Source organism: Thermobia domestica, chromosome 1 (assembly GCF_964235325.1).
Source record: "Thermobia domestica chromosome 1, izTheDome1.hap1.1, whole genome shotgun sequence".
Lineage (NCBI taxonomy): Eukaryota > Metazoa > Arthropoda > Insecta > Zygentoma > Lepismatidae > Thermobia > Thermobia domestica.
The window spans coordinates 67,649,495-67,676,855 of record NC_137454.1 but is presented as its reverse complement, the minus strand read 5'-3'; the positions used below and the strand labels follow the sequence as shown (position 1 = coordinate 67,676,855).

Here is a 27,361-nt window from a genome sequence, read left to right as displayed (position 1 = left end):
GATAGAAGAGATTCCTGAAAATCGCCATTAGTGCTGTTCGGCCTGTGATGCTGTTGAATGTTGTCTCTACTTCCTTGAGTGACATCATTTTCCATAACTGGACTTGTATTCCTCTGGTCACCACATTCAGGACAATTTTGAGCCTCATCCGTGGGATCCAAATCCTGTTCCCATAGGTCACGTCCACACGTGCGACAACGTTGTGCTTCTTCCATGGCAGACATCCTGTTTCTTGGTCGTTGCCTCAAGGTAGATGGCCTCAACTGTGGCATCTGCAAGTAGACTTAAATAACTGGATTGTCAGAATGATTCTTATTAAAATTTGTCTAAAATGAATTCTAATTGTCTGACCTATGCTGTCAATCACTCTAAATTTCGTACTCTAAGTTCACCTTAATACGCAAAAATATTACTATTTCATCAATGTAGCATGCCAAGCTACTTTATCACCACACGTTTTCCACAACAACTTAGTTCATTCTTGTTTTTTTTTTTTTATATTCATATGGATATTTATGTGTATATACAAATAGTGTATTAATTAACAGATAACATGTCTAAAACACAATAATATGTAAGTAATAAAATGCATGTGTAAATAAAAGTATTAAATCTGACCTATTCTAAACCTATATCTATATATGAATATATAATTATGTTAATACTAATGTTATTCACTAGAAACACACTTAGCTAAATTTATGCATCAATATGCCAAGGATTTGCATGTTCACTTATATTAGTCGCTTACCTGGTGCATTACCTTTTTGTTTTCTTCTTTCCTTCTTTTCTTCTTCTTTTTTTTTAACAAAGAAAATGGTGTATCTCTTTTCTCTTCCAATCACACAAACCAACAAACAAACATGAGGTAAGAACAATTATTATTATTATTATTATTATTATTATTATTATTATTATTATTTTTTTTTTTTTTTTACGCATGTGCTGAAATGAAATAAAATTGGATGCGAGGGGGAGTAGAACGCTTAATCGTTCCCTACGGGCAATCTCGAAATAATGATTCTTTGAATACAAAGTTACCTACTTTCCTATCACGCTTCCCATTCTTAATTTTAGTATTACGTAATAGACTTGATTACTGTTTTCGTTCGCTGTTCGAAATTTACTATGTATGCTTCTCCAAACTAAATTTCCTACTTTTTTTTTTTTAAGCTTACTACGCTTTTCGGTCCTGAAATAAAATTAACTACGCATGTTGGTCCTTCAAATAAGATTAACTACGCATTCGGGTTCCTGAAATAAGATTAACTACGCATTCGGGTCCTTTAAATAAAATTAACTACGCATTCGGGTTCCTGTTCGGGAAGCCATTTCTTGTTACACTATACTTTGGTCCTAGTTCGGTTGCGCCATTTCTTGTAACACTGGGGGTTCCGGTATTGGAAGCCAAGTTTGGTAATGATAATGCTATTGTCTCGGGCGCTAAGTTTTGCAACGATAGAAAATTACTAATAATTAAAGGAAAATTTCTGCTCGGGCTGCCAAATAGAATTACTGCGTGATATTACGAATAAGCAGATCTCACGTATTCGGGCGACGATGAATATGAAACGTATTGTTTTCGGAATTCGATTCCTTATCTCTAATTTGCATATTTAATCTGCACTAGAATGAATAATTAAGGCACTCACGGATGAGCCTAATATGCATCAGAAAAATGAATACCTGACCTTGTACTTGAAAAGTGAATGGTATTGATGAGTGGCAACTCATCTGCCTATTATACAAAATAAAATAAATGAATGAGAGTTTGGAGAATTGAAGTTGACTCCACGGGGCTCGAACTTCAGTTCTCCAAGGTAAAGATACAGTTTTGCTAAGATGGTTAGGAATTAAAAAAAATGATACATATAACGAAAGATGACCTAATGTCTAATCGATCCTGTTTTCCCCATAACGGTGTCTCCAAGGCGCTAGGAAAACAGGTGCGTAGTTAATAGTTAAGTGATTTAAACATGCGGAGCAAAAATCTCACAAGCTGCAAAGCTGAAAGAAAGATTTTTCGCTAATGGCTTGTTCAGTTGGCTACACTGACTATCACTCTGTCACCGAAGTGTGTGGAGATAGCAAAAATAGTTAAAAAAAAAAGCAACAAATAAGGAAAGTTTAATTTAAAGTTAAAAAAAATGAGTTAATTTAGATAAAAAATTTCTGATGGTCAATGTAACCGTGCTTCAACTTTTTCAGTTCTTCTAGGTATGCTAATACCGGTTAAAGAAATAGGCATATCTTTGAAATAATAACCACATAAATGCTTTGGTTCTAACGTCAAATAGACTTTTAATAAATTTAACGAGAAATAAGGTGATATCTACAAAAATCAACAAGAAAGTTAATTTGGATTTACAAAAAAAATGAATTAATTGACTTTACTGAAAATGAATCAGACTTTTGACTGTTTTGACCAAATAATATGATTTCTCTTAACACATTCTTCACTGTACAACGTAATATTCAAATTATTTAATCTTGACTGTAAAATTTAGCAAGAATTTATTTCTACTCAACTAAACTGACAATATTCTAAACTTTATAATTACCATGACGTAGTTATACAAGCAAAAATTTCTATTAAACTGAATATTAATTAACAAAATGATTTATTGTTTTCCCCTAGGCATAAACGACTATTAAGTAATTTGCCCACAGTTACTCCTCTTTTTATTAATAAAAGAAATGGAAATAAGTTTAAGAATCGGATTGCGGAATGAAAGAATTAATGGTTTATGTTGCTTGCAAGACTTACTGGAGAAATAGTTTAGAAGCGATAGTATGCTTTTGAGAAAATTTAGTGCACTGTTTCTAATGAACTCTACTGAATTTTCAATATTAAAAGATTTGCATAAACCAAACATAGCTTTGTACACATACTATATCAGTTGGTAAATAATACAATTCACAATAAAAATCGTTACACAACACTAACTACACAAATATTTCATATTCAAATACACTACACAGAAATATATATATATATAGTACTACTATTATTATAATTTGGCCAATTGATCAAAATAATTACATTGTCGACGCTTTCTGATTTTCTCAGTGATTCCTTCTTTTGCAAATAAACGTTTCTCCATAGCTATGGACCCTATCTGCGTTCGTTGCTCAGATAGGTACCTCCGAAGGGATTTACTCGAGTATCTTAAATTTGTTTACCTTATTTACGAGACTCTAACGATATTACGGGATAAGAGTGTTTACACTTATTTGTCTGAAACTTACTCAACATAGCACGTCTTTGGAACCTTTATATTGATTGTTTCTTTTAAGAATGAGTATAATAAAAATTGACAAGTTACAATAAAATCATATTAAGCCTGTTTACCGCTCTGACACATATTTCCCTAACACAACCTATACAAATGTTAAAATTTGAAAAACTAGACTTTGACGCTAAATCATAGTTTACTCAAAACAGAAATTACATTACATTCACACATCTTAAACGCGATTTATGTTTAAAAGAGAAATAATTCATACTTGATATAAATAAATACTGGATTGCATATAAATGATTATAATGACGGCTTCAAGGATCTAAATATTGACACATTACGATTACAAATAAATGCATGATTGAAGATCAAATCAATGTATACGAATTTCACTAGTAAAATAATCAAAAATTTTATGGTACTTATTCAAGAATGAAATTAACAGTTCCTATATCAGTGAATTAATTTTGGAAATGCAACCAAGGCATTAGGCTATTTGTTTACTTCTTTTAAAAAGAAAGAAAAAAAAATGCTCTAAATGTTTACGGACAGTTCCGTATGAATAAACAATGTCCCGAAGTTTCTAGGAAAAGGTGAGTATGGAGATCACGAATCACGGAAATATTGGCCATAGTCCTTCTTCAATAAAGAAAATAGCAGAATACTTTGTCCTACCTTAATAAGTCCTTCCGCTTATATTTCCACACTTCAGAAGAAAACTGCACTGTAATTAACTGACCGTCACAATGCTTCCTAATGTCCCTTCTCAGACCCCGCTGTCCTCTGGATTCAACTCCCGGAGAAGAGGTCCTCGTTTGTCTGAAGCGTCTGGGTCTTCCTGTGGCAAGGCATCTGTCTCGAGTATCGGGGATCGAACCCGTGTCTCCGTCCTTCATCTCCATGTTGTTGAAATGCAACGATGCGTCACTTATCAAATCCATCTGCACTTAAATTTCACTCGCACAGTTTATATATATATCCGCCATACATCGCACTACTTTTCCTGTCTTTGCACTTTATGCGGGAAATCAACGTATATAGAATCACAGACTCACTTCAACATCACCATTTATGTAGCGTTACCGTAAGATGATAAGAATTATCTGTCGATGTTTTAAATATTTGTATAAATAATCTTGTAACGACGAAGTTGCTGTGGATAACGCGTGATTTAAGTAACTGGCTGCTAACGGGTGTCTAGCTAGCCATTTTTCTGAAATTTAAACACTTAAATATATATATATATATGTACATATGAGTTGACGTACGCTTATGAATCGCGTGTTGGTGATGTTTTCACGATGAAGTGTCGACTTAGAGTAACCTCTCTTCCGTGTAGGCGTTCTCCCAGCTTTCTTTATTTTTTTAAAAAAATAGACGCTTCATTCTTCTCTTTGTGAATTTTGAATTTCGGATTCTGATTCGCCGCTTTAAGTTCGTGACACCATTTCCCAAAAATCGGTTGATAATTTGGCTTGGGTTTCTAGCGTCTGTTCTGGGCTCGTACGTGATGTTAAAGAGTTTCATAAGCACTTGCGAAGATTGTAGATAAAAAATTTTGGTTCCTGTGTGTCTGTGACGTGATATTTGCGATATCGAGGTACTTAGGTAGTGCGACAGTATGGCTGGAGTAACAATACCATCGACTGGCGAGGTAGAACGGTGGGTGGTCTATTAGTGCGGTTACCGTCTTATTTTTTTTTTTCTGAAAAGCAGAGAAACTTCTTTACCTGGGACAAATGAAAGAGGTTCGCTTGGCTGCTAAATGAAACAAAATAAAATTTTCCTTGACTTTTTAAAATAAATTGAATTTACATATAAAAATGTTTTAATTTGAATATAAGAACAATTAATTTTAGTGTGTGAGCGTAATTGTCACAGTGTGTTGTGCTCTGTTAACCAAACTAAACTTGGTTAAAAGTCGTAATTATAACCACTGGCATAACAGCTCTATTTGTGAGAATCAGCCGCTCTAGTGTAGTCACGAGACGAGACAGAACAATTCGAGACAAGACATGATTTGCAGGAGACGAGAGGAGACAATCTGAAGTCTCGTCTCATGGCAACACTATTCATAGTCGTTCACTTTTATAGCCTAAAGGCATAATTGTGAAACGTTAAATATTTCATTTTTATGTCATTTTTAAATTATGGTATTTTTTCCCCTACAATTTGAATATATATATATTCCTCGAAGACTTTAAAACTTGTTTGGATATTTGGATAATTTCACAAATCGGGTAGGATTTGCGTGTCTCAATAATAAAACAATATCAATTTTGTAAAGATTGATAGGTAGATTAGCGGGAAGGGATCAATAATTTTCAGTGTAAATAGCCCAAATTTTAAACTTCATAAGTAGATACCGGATGTTAGACAAAATGCCTATTCTTTAGTACTAAAGATATGATAAAAAATAAAGTTTTAAAGTTTATATGAGGAGTTATAGTTTCAATTTAAGCCAATTTTATTTTGCCAATTTTGCCTATTTCGCCCATTCCTGCTTAAATAATTGTTTTAGTGCCTAATGTTGCCTATTCTAGGTATTTTCTTCAAAATAAGACTTCATTGAGGGAAAATATATAATTTAGTATTTCAAGAAAAGACTGCATTTTCCGAGAAATATGTGTTATTTGCAGTTTTAAGATTAGTAAAACTTTGGATTCCTATGTGTAATGATAAAGTGCTGTAAAACTTTGAACTGGTGTATGTACTGATAAAGTGTATACGATTTGGACTGTTATGTGTAGTGATAAAGTGCTGTAGAGAATGAATTTAGCAAATATATATGGAATGCACGTCGAACATCGTTTAATATGTAGGACTACAATAAAAGAAGATATTAACAAAGAGGTATGTTTCTATATTTTTTGAACATTATCTATGACGAATTTATTTTTTATTGTATTGAGTATTTATCTTCATTATTCCGAGTTACATTTTAGTGCCTATTGTACTGGCTATTTTTAAATTTTAAGTGCCTATTTGTCTGCCTATTATCCAGGTTAATAATGCCTAAACATCCAGTCTCTATTAATAAGCCATGAAATATACTGGCCAAGTGGACAATTTTGTATTTTGCTTTCAAACAATTACTTATTCGATCGATTAAGAAAACATATCTTATGTTGATTTTTTGTTAAAAGATGACCTTGTTAAAAACATTTTGGGATCTTGTTAAAAACATTTTTTTAAAAATCCATTGTGAGTTCCGTTCTCGTTTTGTTTCTTCCATGGAACAATGACTTTCTTTTTCCCTAAATGCTCGTTGAATGGATGAATGAATGCTCAACAGGTTGTAGTATCAAATTTCGGAAGATCAGGTGTCGGATGATCTAAGAACATTTGAGCTTACCTGTCCACAGAGTCCCACGCACTCCCCTCCCTATGCAATCGCTATCATGTTTCTTCCTCTCATTTTTTTTTTTTTTTTTAATCTTTAGCAACACCAAAGCAATCCGCATTCTCTTCTGCATTTCCCCAACATCTCCCGCTGAGTTGTGAGGTCATCTACGAAGGTCACTTCAGGTCAAGTTCGTGACCAATGTTGCCAGTTGAAGACCAGTAAAAAAAAAATAACAATAATTTGTGGAGTATATAATGTTAGCCTATATAAATATGATTTTATTTATCTACAGAAGACGAAATTTTGGGATTTAGCTACCATTATTACTTCCTGCTATTAATCAACAACATTTAAAGACCAAAATATATTTCAAATAATCGGAGCGAAAACGTGTACACCACGTGAAGGAGATTGGTTTGTATGATGTAATAGATTTTAAACCATTATTTAAACCGGAAGTGGCAGTAGATTTATACCCCTTCCGGTTTTAATACAAGGAACTAACAAAGCAGGGTTGCTCTCAGAGAGTTTTAGAGCGCTGGATGTGCCTATTGGAATATTTAAAAGAACATGATTTTATATTAAAAATGATACAATCAAAATGAGAAACTGTACATTTGGGACTGAGGAAACTGCATTTGGAGCCAAAGTGATAAATTTGGGAGGAGATTAAATGTTTAGGGTTGCGTCTAACTCCTTGAGTGAGATCAGAACTCTTGAAATAAATTGTAGTTTTAAAAAGGACAGAATCCTACGTACAATTGTTTGTTGAAGTTTAGTGCCTTTTTCGAGCACCAAGGCTATACGAGATATTGACCTATAGTTTAAGGTAGAATCCCAACTACCATAATGCTTTCCCAACGAGAATCGAATTTGAGACTACCAGCACCAAAGGAAACACTTTTCTCTTTTTAAAATTTTTGGGGATATTTGTGTGTACTGTCTTCTTTTCAATGCTATTTTGTTTACTACTTAATACAATACAAATGCAGGAACTTCGAAGAGAGTTTAAAAAACGTCCATACTGGTCAAAGCAGTGGCGGATCCACGGATGAGGAAGGGTAGAGCAACTGCCCCTCAAAGACTACCCTAAGCTCAATTTATTTTGTGATACATAGGTATGCTTTTATTCTCATATACAGGGCTCGAAAATTTCTGGACCCCAACTCACCATGGCGACCAAAAATACGAGTCTGGCGCATAAATAGTTTAAGTCATAAGATATAGGATTATGTATCAAATTGGACTCGTATTATTGGCTTCTACAACTGATGCCTAAGTCAGAAAAAATTTTTTTCGAGCACTTTGGAGATACAACAGGGGATTTGATGATAAGCCTTGCTACTTGACTAGAGGTACTATTTATCGACAACACATTGCTCTTCAGTGTTTCGTTGATAAGAAATCCAATATCGCCAGTCCTACCACATTTTGATTCTCTATACTGTGATAGCATAGGTGAACGCACTTCACCTTGATTAGTTCTTCTTCTTTTCTTATTTCGCTTTAGAAATTTCGCAATAATAAATAGCAATGCTTAGTTTTAAATTGTGACGTTGTCTAAGTATCATTAGCACCTTTTGCTTGCATGTGATTCTGACTAAGATTCTATGATAAAGTTTTCGATTCCGTGCATACCTCGGCGGATATTTAGATTGTTAAAGCAAGTGAATATTTATATTGTCGAAGAAGCTTATCTAAGAGTAATAGATAATGTCTATAAACAAGTTACAGCAAATATCAAACTGGCTATAGAAAGACTATAAGGATAGAGAGAGAGAGATACATTGAGGTGATATTAATTCTTCTAGATCTTTTTTTTTGCAAACAAACTTAGTGTGCGTTTTCGTTTCGATTTCGAAACGAAAGAATGACTACGAAGGGAAACATCTGACCCACCTTTGTGTCGCTGATGAGGTGCTCTTTGCAAACAACAGATAATCATCTGCAATATATAATCCTATAGTAATCGCAAGGAGTCGTGAAGCTTGATCAAGATTTACCAATTTCAGTACTCAATAGAATGTGAGGGTATATTCTGGTCGTCAACCTCTATTCATGAAATTCTGCCAGTGTCGTCTCTCGCGCTTTAAGAAGCTAATCACTGCGAAATTAAAATACCGCTAATTTTACAGTAATTATGTGATATCTTCAAATAGATAAAAGATAATCAAAATGTGAAAGAAGAGCGCCGTTGACAATATTATTTTGCATGAAATACCGTTACCACGAGTCATCTAGTAGCTTTCCGTTTGCAGCCATTTAGAAATTCGAAAAGAAATGCCGATTTTTTAAATGCCTGGAAATCGAAAGCAGATAAGTGATTCTTGATAAAGGTATCTGATGTAAAATAATATTGTCCAGGGCGCTCTTGTTCCACATTTCGATTATCTTTTATCTATTTGAAGATATCACATAATTACTACAAAATTGGCAGTATTTTAATTTCGCCGTGATGAGGTCTCTTAAGGAGAACATCTCTTCAAAGTGCAGTATTGTCAGATTGCCGCTAAGTTTAGCTTTGTTTATTTTTGTAGTTATTGTTGTTGTTATATATTTTTTGGTATTATTATTGTTACCGTGTTATAGTTCTTTCTAGTGCTTTTTTTTTTTTTTGTCGCTCGTTCACCATGTTTTCTAAGTTTGGCAACATTGTTGGTGTACTTCTGTTGTTCGACGTTTCCTCAAGTGTGTGTTCGGAAGGCAGTTCCACGAATCGTACCGAATTCTTCCGATGCATCACACGTGAGTCAAATGAGTTCTGTACTTGGTTTACAGCCCAGGCTTCACGAGTCGTCACGGTCAGTATAGATGGTTAGAAGAACAGGGAAGTCGGGTTGAAAATGATTATAGAATAGACGAAAGTGCTGTTCAACGAAATTTAGCAAGCAAATTATTTATTGAAGTTGAAAATACGGAATTAAAAGATAATACTTTAAGTCTGCCTGAGACAGAACATGTTTATGTAGTAATATTAAAGAAGAAATTAACAGATGAAGGGTAGAGAGCATTCGGAAGAAAGAACTTCATATTCAGTGGTAAAAACTGGGGGGGGGGGGGCAGCCAGAACCCAGACTATGATAGGTGTATCATGAGCTTACTATAAACTTTCAAAAATATATAAATAATAGCTTTAATTATTTTTGTCAGTGGCCCTGGCCTAGATCCGCCACTGTTCATATTAAAAATCAAACTCGTGCGAGTATAAAACGTAAAATTCTCAATGAATATACGTTTCATTCTTTATATAATATATGGGTAGAAACGGGGAAACTAATAACCTTAGACATTTTCCGTATGCAGACTAGGGGCCGCGGTGGCTCAGTGGTAGAGCGTTCACCTCTGCTGCTTGGGATCACGGGTTCGATCCCAGCCCCCGGCAAGTGAACTTTGTGGTGGACAAACACCGTGTGCGTGGGTTTTCTCGGGGTTCTCCCGTTTCCTCCCATTTTCTTCATTCCACCATTTCATTCATCACTCATCATCACCGTCTCCTTTAGCCTAACCGGCATAATCGTGGGACGTAAAACTCAAAAATTGCATTTCATTTTTTCCGTATGCAGACTACAAAATGAAAAATGGGAAGATGTATGCTAGCAATCATACATAAAGCTGAGAAAAGAACTATATGGATCAAACCGTGATAGAATTGACGGATATTATCAAAAAAATATAAAGGTATTGAGGTGGAACAAATGGAAATTCAAGTCGAAAGTGGGATTCCTAATAATAAAAAATACAAATCGGAGTGGAGTAGGAAGGCGATCTTAAATTCAAGGACTGGTTACGTTTTGTAAAACAAAATTCGTGTAAAGCGCTCTACGTTGCCTGTAGGGGTGGCCATTTAAAAATTTTTACTTTCCGGAATCAGGAAAGTAAAATTGAAAAAATTCCGGATTTCGGAAAAATTCTGATTGCGGAAAAATTCCGGATTTTTTTGAGTTCTGGAATTTTCTTAGTTAGTAATTTTCTGAATCCTGGAATGTTTCTAAAATTCCGGAATTTTTTTCGAAATCCAGAAAGTGAAATTTTCGATTCTGGAAAATTTTGGCATCCCTAGTTGCCTGTATCAAGCTTTCATTGGTGGAAAAGTAAAATATCTTGTTTGGGTAAAGTGAATAAATTTTAAAATGTAGTGAAATCTTTTAGTTTAACATTCCACACTTATGTCCTGTAGGCTTACGAAGACGAATGATTAAGGCAAATGAATGATGATGGTGAAATGGTGGAATGATAGTGTGGCAAGAAACGGGAATGAATACCCAGAGAAAATCCACGGACACGATATTGTCCTCCACAAACTTACTAAGCAGTGGATCGAACCAAGGACATTATGTACCGGGAGTAAACGCTCTACCACTGAGCCAATGTGTCTCCCATGTGAATAAGTTTAGTTTATCAAATAGATTTCATACCATGATAATGATAATAATGACTATTATTATTATTATTATTATTATTATTATTCAAAAGTATTGTGCCCAGCATATTCTCTGCTAAACACCGGCGCAAATCCCGAAGGGGATGAGGGGGACATGTCCCTCCAATCTTGGAACTGAGGGGGACTGTCCCCCCAATAATTCGACTTGAAATGTGCTTTTTGGGGAGAAATGTGCTGATTTATATCCGATAGATAAGTCTCAAATCTGCCAGCCTCCCAATGCTGAAGACCACTATGCTCCACTGATCCACCACAGCATTGTTTTTCAACTTCATAAATATTTTGAACATGGCTTAAAAGAAAAAAAAGATTATGGGAACGGTTTTGCCACCCCCCCTCCCTCCAAATGTTGAGGACAGATTTGCATCGCTACTGCTAAATAGTATAATTCTGGGCCGCTGCTAGCATAATATCCCATGAATTTGTTGGCAACTCTCTACCACATTCATAGTATCAGCGACGACGCTAATGGCGTAAGAAATGTCTAAATTTCTTGATTTCTCCAAATGTTTTTTTATATATATATATAGAGACGTAACTTTAAACATAGTTTTTAAAAAGTCATTGTACTCCTTACCTGTTCTCTGGTAATAGCAAATGTATGAGTTTATGTAGCAAAACTATATAAATAATAATAATAATAATAATAATAATAATAATAATAATAATAATAATAATAATAATAATAATAATAATAATAATAATAATAATAATAATAATAATAATAACTTTATTTTCAGTGCCGTGAACAGCTCATTGGCAAAAATACAGCACTATGTTAAGACTATTATACAATCATTTAAAACAGACCAGAAAATTTGTGATATAGAATGAATATTAGTAGGTTAAGACCCTTGTCAGAAGTTTAATATATTAACATTACAAGATTAAAGCTGATTATAAAATAAGATTAAAATAGATACAGTCAATATCATAAAATACTATTAACAGAACTATGGAAATTAAAGTTTCATTTAACTATCCTTAAAATAATGAGTCAACTTTGCTTAAAATTTCCTATCTTCTATGTAAAAGATCCTGGTTACCTATTGTCACATTTCCACATAAAATATTAACTAGAGATATTCTGAAGATATATAATAATAATAAAATCAAGACCCTTGTCATGAAGTTAAAACAGGTTAAAACAGATAATAATAATAATAATAATAATAATAATAATAATAATAATAATAATAATAATAATAATAATAATAATAATATTCTATAATGTGATGTTTCGGAGGGTGCACTGGGATATGTTCCGGTGACCCAGTGGGTCAGCCAATGCCTATTTCTGACGTCCAAATTGCCGAAGGAAGTCTTCGTTAAGAAAGTGAACTGAAGTGTAACTATTGGAATTGCAGCAAATAAAATAAAAGTGTATATGAATGTGAAACACTTTTGAGTTAAAGGATGACATGACGGTGGAATAAGATTATGAATTTGACATGTCCGCATGCCGCATCTCAAGGTGTAACTGTAAATCAGAGTTAAGCCTAATTCTCTGACACAATTTTACTTTGGTAATGTGTGGTAAGCGCAGGCCCTTCTAATCCGTAGTGTCTCTGGATTTCTAGACAGCAATTTCCCATTTCTTAATTCAAGCAATTCTTCAACTGATGCACCAAACTGGCTCAATACGAACCACATATTACCCAGTCGGGATTGAATCCGAGTCCACTGGAAAAGTTAATTATAAACCGGGAAGGCGTATTCAGAACTTAGTTACAAATGGCTTATCTCGTACTGTGTATATATAGTTAAGGCTATATTACGAACATTATCTATTTTCTGAAAATAAAAGTTTTTTTTTTGGGGGGGGAGGACTTAAGGTGACCAGCCTCAGACCCGTAATAAGAACATTAACGTTACTAAGACAGGGGAGCCCTAGATAATTTGAGGGAGATATAATTTGAGTTCATCTTGCATTCATATGTTTACACATACCAAGAAAACGTTTGAAAAATTTTTTAAGGGCTAAGCTCCACTCGTAACTACGGGTCGGGTCTGCCATACGAACATTCCAATCTCATTCAAATTCATTAAGTGTTCTGACGTTACTAAGACAGGGGAGGCCATAAGAAAAAGTTCTTTATATTCCATTTCAGGAAACAAAGGTCGTGGTGGCTCGGTGGTAGAGCGTTCACCTCTGGTGCATGGGGTCCTTGGTTCGACCTGAGCTCGCGCCAAGTGAGCTTTGTGATGAAAAAAAACCGTGTGCGTGGGTTTTCTCGGGCTTCTCTCGTTTCCTCCCACTTTCATTATTCCACTATTTCATTTATTTCTCATAATCACCGTTTCCTTTAGCCTAGCCGGCATAAAAACGTGAGACGTAAAACTTAAGGATTTTATTTCATTCTTTTTCAGAAACCATTTTTCTTTTGTCTGACAATAATGGTTATTTCATCTTGTCTGGCAACCTTGTAAAGATGCGCTCTTATTTACCGCATTGACTGCAAGAGAGCAGCACTGTAAATAATTCTTCACCCAGCGGGGAAAAAAAAAGTGGGAAAAAAGCAAATCAAAGAAAAGCAAAACAGGCCGATAATGAAAAAGAAAGAAAGATCTATATGAAACGTGAGAAGGGAGAAACGAGTGACTGGACCGCTTTGTTCATTGCACTTCGAACGGTGGATCACAGAGAGGACACTTTGGTTAGTGCTGCACTTGTTTTCCATCTTCTTCCCTTTTTTTTTCATTTTTTTTTCTTGTGGGAGTAGGTGAAAAAGAAAGAAACCTGGTTTGAGAAATATGAATGAATGGATGGATGGGTGACCAAGTTTTTCAGGTGAAGCTCACCTTGTATAGTTTTACCAGACATTTTTAAAAAAAAGACTAAAGATAAAAAGACGAATTGTTCTGCTTCCTGGGAACCTTTAAAAACCTTCACCCAGCAAACAAGTGTCAAGTGAAACAGATAGGAAAAGATTTCTCAACAACAAAAAGGTTCGACGGGTGGACGTATGAACTGTGGGAAACGAAGACATTTTTATTTCAAGGTTAAGCACCATTATGGGTACCAGCTATAACAAAACAGAACCCTATATACGTTGTATTATTATAGGTTTATTTTTTTTTACCGGAAGTAACAAGGACGCAGGGGCACCTGAGCAATAACTAAACCGTTTACCTTTTTTTTTTAAAAAAAAAAAAAGTATTTACTTTCCATTTAAAATTAGCGGATGAAACAAGATTTTAATTTGGAAACTGGAAACTTTAAGAGGGTATGTTGTTTATTGCTGTTCCGGTACAATTAAAATGTAAGGCGTAATACTATGTATGAAGAAACTGAAATCGTGCCAAAATTGGCATTATAATACGCCGTATAAGAACAGGTCTTATATAATATACTTATAACATATTACGTAAATAAATTGAGAAGATAGCACGACAGAGTGCTTCTATGTATCACACTGGCCCCTCCTAGCGTAGTCGCGAACGCTCTCGTCTTTGATATGAGCGGTCCCGGTTCGATTCCCGGTAGGGACACTCGATCGAAAAAATGTAAAGTTTTTTCAGGTTAGCCATCTTGAGTGACCTTTTCCTCATTCACACCCGGCAAATGCCGGAATGGTACCTAACATACAGGTCCCGTTCCCTTTCCCCGGATAGTGTGATCGCCGAGAGACGTCATCTCTTATACGTGACGGGCTAACATTACTATAGATGCTGAAAACCTAGAAATTTAATCCCTAATCCTAATCCTATGTATCACAAGCGTTTGACAAACGTAGCGGAGGCCTCTGAAGTCGGAGAACAAAGAAACAAGAACACTTCACTCTTTTTTGTTTAGCTAATTTTCTCCTTTTTGAAAAACAGCATCACGGAGTTGGAAGATAAAACTAGGCCAGCCAGGAAGGTGGATAGAAAATGAATATGGAAAAAGACAAAAGTGAAGTTTAACAACTTAACAAAACAGTCAAAGCTAGATAAGGACTAGTAGAAGTGAATACCTATCTCTACCTGAGACAAAATACCATTATGGATTACAGGATTAGACGAAATTAACAAACTATAAACTAGGTTGGAGTGCATTCAGAAGGAACAACTTCCTACTAAGAAGTACAATGTCTCTAAACAGGTGTAAAATCTTCAATTAACGTATTCTGTTTGTTTTGACATATGGACTGGAGACGTGGTCACTAATTAAATAAAATATTCAGTGTCTGCACACTACACAACGAAGGATGGAGAGAAATATGCTAGATATTATCTGTAATTATAGAAGGAGAATCATCTAGGTCGCTATGAAGGTGATTGGTGAACATAAGCAATCCTTGACTGAACATCAAGAGAGATAAAGTGTTATAGGAAACGTCCTCTTCAAGGCGTAAATCAAGAACACTTGCAAAGTAGATTTCTCAGGATATACAGACTAGTTGTAAATTCAATATCTATTTTTAATTTAAATTATTCTAGTTTTTGCTGATATCTAATACTGTTTACTAATGTGAGATTTACCATTTATGATTTCAGAAGTTGATCCAGTGAAAACTGCAAAGTAGCTGGTGCATACAGCTTAGAAGACAGAGCTTACTTTACCGCCAGGTGTGAAATTTCGATGTCGATGATGCAAATGCAGAGACAGTGGACGCAAGAGTGAGGTAGGAATGCAACGCTTAACTCTAAGACAAAAAAAAAAAAAAAAAAAAAAAAACTGTCATAAGAAATTAATGACAACTAGTAGTGAGTTAGATGCAAGTCGATCTAGACGGTCCTCAACATCCAGGGCAATGTGTATGTTATTCAAGATATGTTTCAACGTAGCTCTTCAAAGTGCACAAGACAAGCTGCTAGGGAAACGGGATTGTCACATCACACGGTAATGACCATTTTAAAAAGTGAGTTATTTTTGACCTTGGAAGCCACAGTACGTTCATCAACTTTTTGATGAGAACTACGACAGGCGAATGGAATTTTGTGATATGATGTTTGGTTGGGGAAATGATTATCCAGATATGTACGACAATATCCTGTGTTTTTATGAAGTGTATTTCACGTGGGAGGTTTTGAGAACCGTCACTATGGTCATTATTGGTCACATTTTGATCCAAATATAAAGGTCAAAACCAAAGGTAACCGTCTGGTGTGGAATGACGTCTACGAGATTCATTGGTCCATACGTGCTACGCAATACCATAAATCGTGAATGATACTTGGAGATGCTTTGAATGTATGACCTGTGACTCAAGAATGGGAAAATGGAAGAGAATTGCAGTTCATGCAAGATAGAGCTCCGCCCCACTACGCAATTCCAGTGAGAACATAGCTTGACAACAATTTCCCTGGCAGATGGATTGGCCGCCGGGCACCGACAGAATGGCCTGCACGCAGCCCCGATCTAATCCCATGTGACTTCTTCCTTTGGGATTGGGGTAAGGAACAAAAATGAAATGAGATCTTTGAGTTTTACGTTCCACGGTTATGCCGGTTAGGCTACAGGAGACGGAACCACAAAGCTGGGCGTGTTCATTCGAAAGCCTTTCCCTGCGGCTAAGGAACAAGTGTACAAGTTAAAACCAAGGGATATTAAGTAACAGTCTTGAACAAAATATCCGTGAAGTGTTTGCACATGTTCCAGTTAGGATGTTTTAAAAAAGCCATAAGTTCTGTTTCTAAAAGATTCCAGAAGTGTGTGGAAAATGCGGGTACATACGTTGAAATAAACTTAATAACCAAATGATACACACTAATAATGTATTCAATGGAAATAAAACTGGGATAGGTTGTTTACTTTTTGCAAATATTCATTGTTACAAGTAGGTACTGACTTACAACCACTCTGTAGTCTTGAACAGGGATGTACGAAAGGGGTGGATCCTGGGGGTCCGGACCCCATGAAATCTCGACCTTTCTGAAAATTTTGTCTTGTTTTCGGGGTGATTTTACACATTTTAATTTTTTTTGTCTTATACTGAATTTGGAGTCCCCCGAAAAGCTTCGGACTGCCATCTGCAAATACATTTCTGCGTACGTGCCTGGTTGTTTAAAAGAGTTAGAGATTTGAATTCAGTAGTGGAATGAAAATGGTTGATTATGAAGGCTTGGATCGAAGAGGAATTTGGCTATATACTTATTTTAAACATTGGAATAAAATGACACTTGTAGCACTTTGACAGCACGGAATAAAGTAGTGGTGGGCACAAAATCCAGTTTTTCGGTTTTTTAGAAGAACCGAAACCTGTTTTCAGAAATATGATTTTCAAAACCGGTTCAGTTTTCTATCAAAAACTAGTTTCGGATTCGTGTCTGACCAGTTTCGTTTTTAAAACCGGTTTGGTTTCCTATTAAAAAGAATTTTTGGCTTCTCCGTTATAACTTGATTCGAAATAAGTAGGTGAAAATCCCACTGTTTTCAACAAAACCCCAAAAGACTCCTTTGGAGAAAACAGAAAAGTTTTCGGTGAACAACCGAACTGATTTTTTGAGTAAACCAAAATGACGGTTTTTCAGCTTTCAGTGTTTCTAAAAATTGATTTCCAGTACATATAAAACGGTTTGCCTATTTCTAGAATAAATAGAGAGGGATAGCATCTAACGTAGTTCATATTCTCTTGTTATCACTTTTCCCGCAAATTTTTACCCCTGACTACATTAATCGATGTATGCCTCTGTTAATCAGTCTAATGAAAGTGTTTTTCAGACTTAAAAGAACAACTTTTTTTTTTTTTTTTTTTTTTTTTTTTTTTTTTTTTAGTCGTTTAAATTCTATTACAGCTAGTGGTGACAATTTGTATCAGAGATAAGGGTTATTTCCGTAAGAAAAAATCGTGAGCATATTGTTATTTTGCTATTATAACAATAGTTTTGTTTTAACGGAAGTAACATACAGTATCTGACTTAGAATTGATATTAGAAAATATGTTTATTGGAAGCTCGAATTTACAGAAATTTGAGTTGAAAGAGGCAAGTGAAATATTGATTACAAAACTTGACTCAAAACAGGCAGTCAAACACGGATGATAACTCTAATAATACAGTGAAACCTCTGAATAACGGACACCGATGAAACATAATTATACAGGGTGTCAAAAGTCCTTGGACACCTGCATAAGTTTGAAAATCGACGGGAAAAGTAAAAAGTGATTATGGGAATAGAGGTTTGATGAGGGGCCGCAACTTTTGGAGTGTATGTCATTCATGGTCGCCATCTTGAAATCCGCCATTTTGGATTCAAGTCATTTTTTTAAATGGGAAGGGGGGTGTATGACACGTCAAATAACACTAGTTTAAGCTCAGGAATTTAGTGGTGTAATCATACACCCCTTCCCATTTAAAAAAATGACTTGAGTCCAAAATGGCGGATTTTAAGATGGCGGCCATGAATGACATACACTCCAGAAGTTGTGGCCCCTCATCAAACCTCTGTTTCCATCATCACTTTTTACTTTTCCCGTCGATTTTCAAACTTATGCAGGTGTCCAAGGACATTTGACTAACCCTTTGACCCCCCTATATATCCGTAAATGAGGAATATCCGTCACGGAGAGATTATAGATTATTCACAACTCATGTGGTAAACGTATGCAGTATAGGTCCCTGGTTCGATCTCCGGCCAAGTAAATTTGTGATAGACGATATCGTGTCCGTGGGTTTTCTTCTGGTACTCCAGTTTCCTTACATTTTCATTCCATCAATTCTTATGTAATTCACTTGTTTTAATCTTTCGTCTCCCTTAGCATAAAGACATAGTCATGGGCAAGGTTGATGGTTGATATGTTTAAAACAAAATGTTTAAAACAAGTGTTTAAAACATGTTTAAAATGAGGGCTGTTGTTTTATTCAGTTTGTTTTAAACGCATTACTTTAAACTTTTTTTTTTTTTTTTTTTTTTTTTTAGAGTGGTTGAACATGTGTAAAACAACTAAAATATCAGATTGAAGAAGCTAATTTAATTTTCTAACAAACAACCCATCCTCTGCAGGATTTGTGCATGGAGTAAATTACAAGCAGAGTTATATTCTTATTATAATAAAAATTACTGAAGGAAATTCTGCACAAAAATGTGCGTATAACTCAACCAACAGAAATTCAAGTGAAGTATTTGAACATTTTTTAAATTCCAAGAATAATGAAGGTTAAACACTACACACTATTCTAAAATCAAAATCCACAAATTCAAAACTTGAGTATTTTTTTTCGTCATTATAATTCCCATAATAGGCCTAATGAACAGTTCTCACATTATAAGCTATTAGAAATACTTTGACAAATATAATACAACTCAAAGAAAAGAGCAGTGACTATCCTACAAGGAGCAAATGACATAATTTAACTAAGCAGTTTTCAAGATACATCTCTATCTGCAACATGGATAACTAATCATGATTAGTGTCTACGGGATAAAACCACAATTAATCTTTAGATGCCCACCAGGGATTTTAACAAAATAGTAGACTCTCACGTTGGGGGCTCTGGTGACTCCGTCTAATTATACCGAGTCATGATTCATACACCGTTGGAAAGCTTATAGAGCACAGATTCCAATGTGGTAAAATTCATGCAATTCTCGCTATATTCAAAGAAGAATATGAAGAAACAAAATAATAATAATAATAATAATAATAATAATAATAATAATAATAATAATAATAATAATAATAATAATAATAATAATAATAATAATAATAATAATAATAAAAATAAAATAAAATAAATATAAAAAATTTACTTTGCGGGGCCCTGTCAACCGTTGCAGTCACAGTACGCTAACAAAATGATGCTAATGTGTAGGCCAGACACTTCTGGCAATAATCTAAATTGTAGCTATTGCTGCAATACAAAGCTAATGAATTCGTTTTATGTAGGAACTAATATATATATACATACGCAGAAAAATATTTAATTGAATTTGACATTCTCTTCCCTCCTCCACCATAGTACCACGTTAATATGCAAATCGTTTTTGCTGCACACATCATGTATAGGAACAATAATTATGCTTCTAGACCAATTCAGTGAAAGATATCTTGTCTTATATGGAACCGGTCTGAAAATAAATGTAAATTAGCCAAATTTGCCTCCTCCTCCCTATAAGCAACAAGTGCATATACAGGTTATTATCATATAGGGGACTACTTCATCGCTTCACGTACCAACTTTTCTGGGGGTACCACAAAGGGGGAGGAATGGTCCTCCAAAACCTCGTGAAAAAATAAAAAAAAATGAACTTCCCCCTCCTTCCCGCGGGCATGGTACTGTCGCATACATAAAATGCATACTGGCTGAACGTTCTTCCCTCAGGATTGCATTAGTTTCAAGTCATCTTTCTAGCTTAATTAGGGGCTGAGTTCTTGACGTTTGTTGTAAAAATGAATGTAATTTACGTAAAAAAAAAAAAAAAAAAAAAAAAAAACCACCAAAAATTGGCCAACTTTGTCCCCTCCCTACTCCACCGATATAAGCAAGAAGTACAAATACAGGATATTACCATTTTGTGGCCTACATCATTGCTTCACATACCAGTTTTTATGAGTGTATCCCCAAGAGGAGGAATGGTCCCCAAAAACCTGTTCAAAAAACATGATATTTACCCTCCCTCCACCCCCGCCGTTGTACACCTACATACATAAAATGCGCACCCGCGGAAAGCTGCATTATTCAGGAATACATTGGTATCAAAATCATTCTCCTACTTTCACTACAATTACCTACCAATTTCTTTCTCAAATTGAATGCTTGGACTGATCGAAATTAGGGAAGTTCCCGAAGTTTGGTCTAGTGGTTAGATGGCAAGTAATATCCATGAGCCTGTAAAAATGTAATATATATATATATATATATATGTCTATTTACACTATTGTTTTAAACAAAATAAACATTTTAAACATTTTTTAAAATTTAAAACAAAGTAATTTGTCTTAAACATTCAAAACGTTTTAAACGAAAACAAAACATGTTTAAAAATGTTATTTTTGTTATTATTTATTTATTTATTTATTTATTTATTTATTTATTTATTTATTTATTTATTTATTTATTTATTTGAAAAACGTGTTTTTTCAACCCTGATCATGACACGTTGAAGTGAAAGATAACTGTTCCAATTATTGGAAGCCATGAGAAGAAAATCTCCTCTGAAACAAACTGTTGCTGAGGGGCGTGTTTCTCTATACATGTGCTGCAAAATACACAGCATCTGTGGTAATTTTCGTATCTTGAATACGTATCATCCCTCTTAAAAAGAAGAATTTTTAAGATCACCATACAATTGTTCTGCGCAGTGCTGCACATCATCATTTATTTACGATAAGTATATTTTGTGAGAAAAGGAATCTTCTGTTGGTTGGTTAGAATTTAATATCCCTTTCAGCACCGGAGCTAAATGAGACATGAACCTAGAGTGTAATGTAGAATCCGAACCTCATACCCTCCCGCCGAGAATCGAACCCGGATCTTCCACGCTAAACACTAACCATATAGCTACAAAGAAGCTCACGGGGATCTTCTGTCTCAAATTGCAGATACTATATTTTGTGCCAAATATGTATAAACTGAAAAGATTCCTGTCCGTTACGAAGAAGTTATTAAAGAAGGCATGGATAAAAGAAGACTATCCGAATGACATCTTTCAGCAGGAAAATGCTTCTTGTCACAAGACCAACGTTAGGCTGAAGTGGCTCGAGGAGCACAAAGATGAATTTCAATTGTTGCAATGGGCTCCAAATTCACCCGATTTTAACCCAATTGAACACCTTTGGCTTTGGGATGTCATTGAATGTGAAATCCGAGGTCATTACTTCCATGCCAATCCTCATTGCTGCTTTCATGCGAGCCGAAGATTTATGTATCAGATATTACGTAGGCCATAATGCTTTGGCCGGTCAGTATATATATGCAGAGAGAGAGAGAGAGAGAGAGAGAGAGAGACATACGTGTGTTTGCGTGTATGTGCGCGTGTAAGGATCGTGTGTGTGTGTTCGGTGTCCTGCAAGGCGCCATGTGTCTGAGCAAGTAAAGATCAAGGAAATGTTACAGTATTATTTAAGAAATGAATTGAATCTTTCTGGCTTTTATTTTCAACTGAAGAAATCATTCATAGATCACGATAGAACTGCATTTGTGAAGTTCGCTTAGTCCTCATTGAAAGAAAGAAGAAAAGTTTTTTTTTTCTTTGTTTCATTTCAAAGGTCTGTCGTGATCCGATTCCTAATACTAACTATGTGAAGTGATGCTGAGGACATTCCAATGAGGAAAGAAAGAAAGAAGTTGCTTGGAATGGGAGGGAGGCTCAGCACACCACTAGGTCACGATTTCTCAAAGCTTGTCGACAAAAGATTAACAACAGCCACCGCAAATTATCTAAAAGGGGCAATTGATTTTAGTTTTCTCCAAAGGCCACGGGTTAAAAATGAACTACTACTTTCATTTCTTTTCTTTTTATTTTTCTTTCTTTATTTTCTTTTTTTTATTGTTTTTTTTATTTGAAACTACAACTCCTTCTTATATTGGTTTACTTCGTACGCATTCTTAATGTAGTAAGCAGCTTCAATAAGAACTTACGTTGGTGTGACTTGAGGATATTCTCAAAACAAATGTTAAACAGTGGTTTGACTTATTCAATGCTTTAATTTGTATCAAGAGGCTTGTGCTATTTTTTTTAGAACTTTTCTTTTGCGCCTTTTTATTAAGTAGGCTAGTCTTTGACTAGCTTGGGGCTTTACCCCAAGACTTAACATTTACCCGGCCTACGACCTCGCCCCTTATATTCTAATTTTATTCTTACAACAATCTTTGATTTTTCGTCTATTGGGAAAGAGGATGAAAACAAAATTTGGAGGGATCCTTACCCGGATTAAAAAACACTGTTCATTTTCCTATTAGCATCAATATCAGGAATGAAGTTACGAATCTTTTAATACAAAAGGTTGAATCTTGAGAACCCCATAGAACCCATTAAAAACAGAATATTTTTATTTTTGATGGATTCTCTTGTGTATCCACGAGCGTTAATCCCACTGGGGACACCGGAGACGTGTCCCCCCCCAATATTTGTAAAACGGTTTTCGTCCTCCCCAAATATTTCAAATATGTTAGGTCAACTATGATCCCAAAAGAGACTCAACCATGTAGCATTTTGCTACGTTCACAAAACAATGCTAGACAAAGTAGTAACACAAAAGTATGTTTCCAATTTTGAAAAAAGAAAAAAAAAAGTTTTGTGGTCCTATGAAGGTGAAGATGGAATAAAGTGTAAAGCAAAAAACTGTTTTTGTTTAGATAGCGAGCAGCAAAGTAAGTTTAGTTTAGCTTTAAAAATATAATTTTCAACTAATTTTTTAACTACACATTATCGAACCTTATTTACATTAGTTGTAGGGTTATAGGTCTAAAACTTACTTTCAAAAGTTGACTGTTTCTGAGTATTCATTTCACACTACCTTTTGTCATTATTTTGTTTTAAAACAAGTTGAATTTTACCGTTTTAATAAGCAAACAAACTGTAAATTGTGTGTGTTTTTAGTACATTTTCGAAACAACTAGACTACCAAAGGAAAAATAAAACACAATTTTTTTTTAAAGTTTTTATTTGCTTTTTAAGTCAAAAATGCTTTAAAATGGAACGAAGACTATTTTTTATTTTTATTTTCCAGGGAAGGACATCCGGACCCCTCCGTTTTCCTGGGGTATTTCATAGACCCCAATCTGCTGGTAGTTTGACCCCTACAAAGTTTATATGCTGTTGACGCCAATGTGTGTATCAGTTTCAAAAACCTACGCCATGCCCAGTCTAGAGTTTCCATTCAAATTTGAACTACCAAAACTATTCAAAAATAATTCCATTTGATTATCAAGGACCACTAAACTAAATATATATTCACTTAAGCCAGTTTTTCTATGGGTTAGTTCAGGAAGGTTACATACATCCCAAATTTCATCATTGTTCCGGAAGTGCCTAATTCTGGGGTATACAAAGTGTCTGACTTAAATAACACAGGGAAGATTTGCAGTGAATCATAAAATCCCACTAAAGTTCGAATTTTAATTTTTGGTCATTTTCTTAGATAACACTATCAAAAACTTATGGGCATACCAAATTTTAAAGTGTTTATTCCAATTCCAATTATCTAAAACATAAGATTTAATATAATATAATATAATATAATAAAACATAAGAGTTTTCACCTGGCTGACTGCCCGAGAAGAACTTTATCATAAGATTTAATGTTTAGAAAAAGCTCATATAATTACATATCATGGAACCACCTTAAAAGTAGGTCTGCATAATAGCCAGATCGAAATTAATATGATAAAATATCAGAACTTGAATGAAGTAAAAAGCATAAACAACTGAAATACTAAATACTGAAATATCGAACACCAAAATATCGAAATATTGAATATATTGAAAAATTGAAATATCGAAAAATATTGAAATATTAGATATCGAACTAATATTACAATATCGAAAGATAACCAATGTTATTTTAAAAATATTGAAATACCGATATATCGATCAGTTAATATTTTTATATCAATATTTCGATGTTCGATTTATGTTGGATATTTTTTAATACATGGTACTTTGACTCCAATAGTTCAATATATATTTTTTCTTTTATATTTCGATACTTTCGAAATACGCATACTATTGCGCATAGAATGTCGCACACTAACGATTATATTATATTATTATTATTATTATTATTATTATTATTATTAGTAGTAGTAGTAGTAGTAGTAGAAGTAGTAGTAGTAGTAGTAGTAGTAGTAGTAGTAGTAGCAGTAGTAGTAATAGTAGTAGCAGTAGTACGTTGTTCTTGTTGCTTGGTCCCAGTAACATTTATTTATTTATTTAAGAAGAACACAACAGATAATTCTACCCAATTACAGTGTTCATATCAGAGTTACATAGAATAGCTGTAATATATTTGCGAAATCTATTCTGACTCATACCGTGTATATCCAGAACTTTTTTACATTTACTCAATTTGTTGTACACTGCACCCATCCTCCACGTTGGTGACTATTTTGTTGCATTTGTTCGAGATTTCTTACAATAAAAGAAATTTCCATTGCCCACACGTATGTTTCCATTAGGTACCCTGAGATGAAAGGCAGAGACCAAATCCTTACTATGTAATTTGTTATTTAATATTTTGTACAAGAATTTCATGTCGTTTAACACTCTTCTGTGGTTGAGAGATACAACGATATATGTACAACGAGTACAACGAATGATATTGAATAATTTCTGCTATTGGCAACGATGGAAAATGCAAGAGAAAGAAGAGGAAGAAGAGGAAGAAGAAAAGGAATAATGATGAACAATGACGCCATTATGTACTAATATACTTTCAATTGGTGGTGAAAAATACATATAGTTTTAAATATATTGATTTAAAATACTATTCTTTGCCTAAGGTATGCAATTTCCTATAGTGATCTATATATATAAAAGAGAACGTACAAAATCCTTTGTCCGCTCATCACGCTAATACGGCTGAACCAATTTCTTTCATTTTTGGGGGGTTATTAGGATTTGGACCCTAGATGGTTTTTATCATATCACTTTAATTTTTAATTAGCAGTGTCTTGAGATAATTGACCATTCAGGTGTTCACAAATCCTTTGTTAGTTCATCATAGGTAAAAATAAACGTATTTATATGCAACCCGCATGACCGTGTCACTCGGCGGGTTAACATAAATGACAGGCGATATACAGCGGAAAATAGCTTGAATCTTCTGTTTAAAATTTTTTAATTGATTTGCTTATTTTTACAGACACTTTTACAATATGCCAGCACCGGGATGACCGCAGCGAAGCGGGGCGGGTTAACATAAATGACAGGCGATATAATGTTAAGATTTAGTGCAATCTTCTATGGTTTTTATCATATCACTTGAAAGCGAAAAAGTAAAAATTATCTAAGTAACAAAGTTTATTGCGTTCCGGGGTGACCGCAGCGAAGCGGGGTGAACGCTGCTAGTTTGTTATAAAATTAAAATATATTAATAATACATAAACGAACTGGGGTGATAGTTATAGAGACTTTGTGTTAAAATGTTCATTAAGAGAAGTACTATTTTCATATGTGGGGAAGATGCCTGTTCTCTTGTACTCCAGAAACCGCAGAAATTTATTTTAAATTCTTTTTATTCTAATCGAGTCTTTCTTCGTGTGGGGGTTCCATATAATAGACGCATATTCTAATTTTGATATTTAATTTAGAAATGTATTATTTCAGTTTAACGTCCTATGGTTATGCTTTTTAGGCTAAGGGAGACGGATGATTAAGGCAAGTGAATAATGAGGGAATAATTGGTGGAATGAGAATGCTGGAGCAAACCAGAATACCTCGAGAGAATCCACGGACAGAATGTTGCCCACCATAAACTTATTACGACGGGGATCGACAGGGACCCCATACAGCAGAAGCAAGAGCTCCACCACTATGCCACTGTGCCCCTACAATCAATTTAGAAAAGTTACTTTACAATATTTACTATCTAACTTAAAGTATTAAAGAGTTGATTTTGAGTTTAACGTCCCGTTCAGCAGCGAGACTATATGAGACGTGGACCTACTGATTAATGTGGAATCCGAACCACATGAGCTCCCGCCGGGAATCGAACCCGGGCCTCCCTAAAGTATTAAAGAGTAATTTCAGGTAACTTTATAATAGATTTTTGAGGCATTAAAGACAAAATTTGATAAAAGTATTATGGATATTATAACAAAGTTAAAACAATTAAAATCCAACTTCAGAGATAATTAGTAACTTCAAAGAAGGTTATAGTAAACCAATCACTGGCGGATCCTGGACGGACTTCTGGGGGAGGCGGTGGGTTGTAATACTGCTACTTAGAGCTACTTCTAAGAGCTCCAAACTCTGCGATGGGTTATATATATATAATAAGAAAGTTTTCTCTTCTGGGGGATCGCCCCGATCTCCCCCTCCTGGATCCGCCACTAAAACCAATCCACAAACAAGATTGATATTGTTCAGACTGTTAAACATAATTTGAGGTTTTCAATATAGGTTGTGAGATTATCTTATGAAAATGTGTTGATAAGATGACCTTGTTGTTGTTATAACTTCACTTATAAAAGAGTTCATTCTACATGAAGAAATAGTGTATACAGTTTTTGAAGAGGCCTTTGGACTTGACTACAAAGGCATCAGGAGTCACCATTAAACCTCAGACTCCCACACAACAGGAAATAAAAACCAATTTCGATCAAGAGGACAAATGCGGTGCGCCACTCCCTTGCGCCAAAGTGATTTATGAAAATGCTTGCACCTCCGTGACAAACGAATGAACGAACACTCGTCCACGACGGGGCAATCTATTGTCTTGGCTCACAAAGTATAAAACTGTTGCA

General features: G+C 34.7%; 1 long non-coding RNA gene across 1 annotated transcript in view; it reads left to right on the top strand.

Moving 5' to 3' along the window:
- LOC145666117 (uncharacterized) overlaps positions 1-27,361 on the top strand; it is a 120,456-nt gene that overhangs the window by 52,262 nt on the left and 40,833 nt on the right. Inside the window, exon 2 of the long non-coding RNA XR_014127692.1 lies at positions 15,509-15,636. This is a non-coding gene — a long non-coding RNA (uncharacterized LOC145666117). The remainder of the gene's footprint in view (positions 1-15,508; positions 15,637-27,361) is intronic.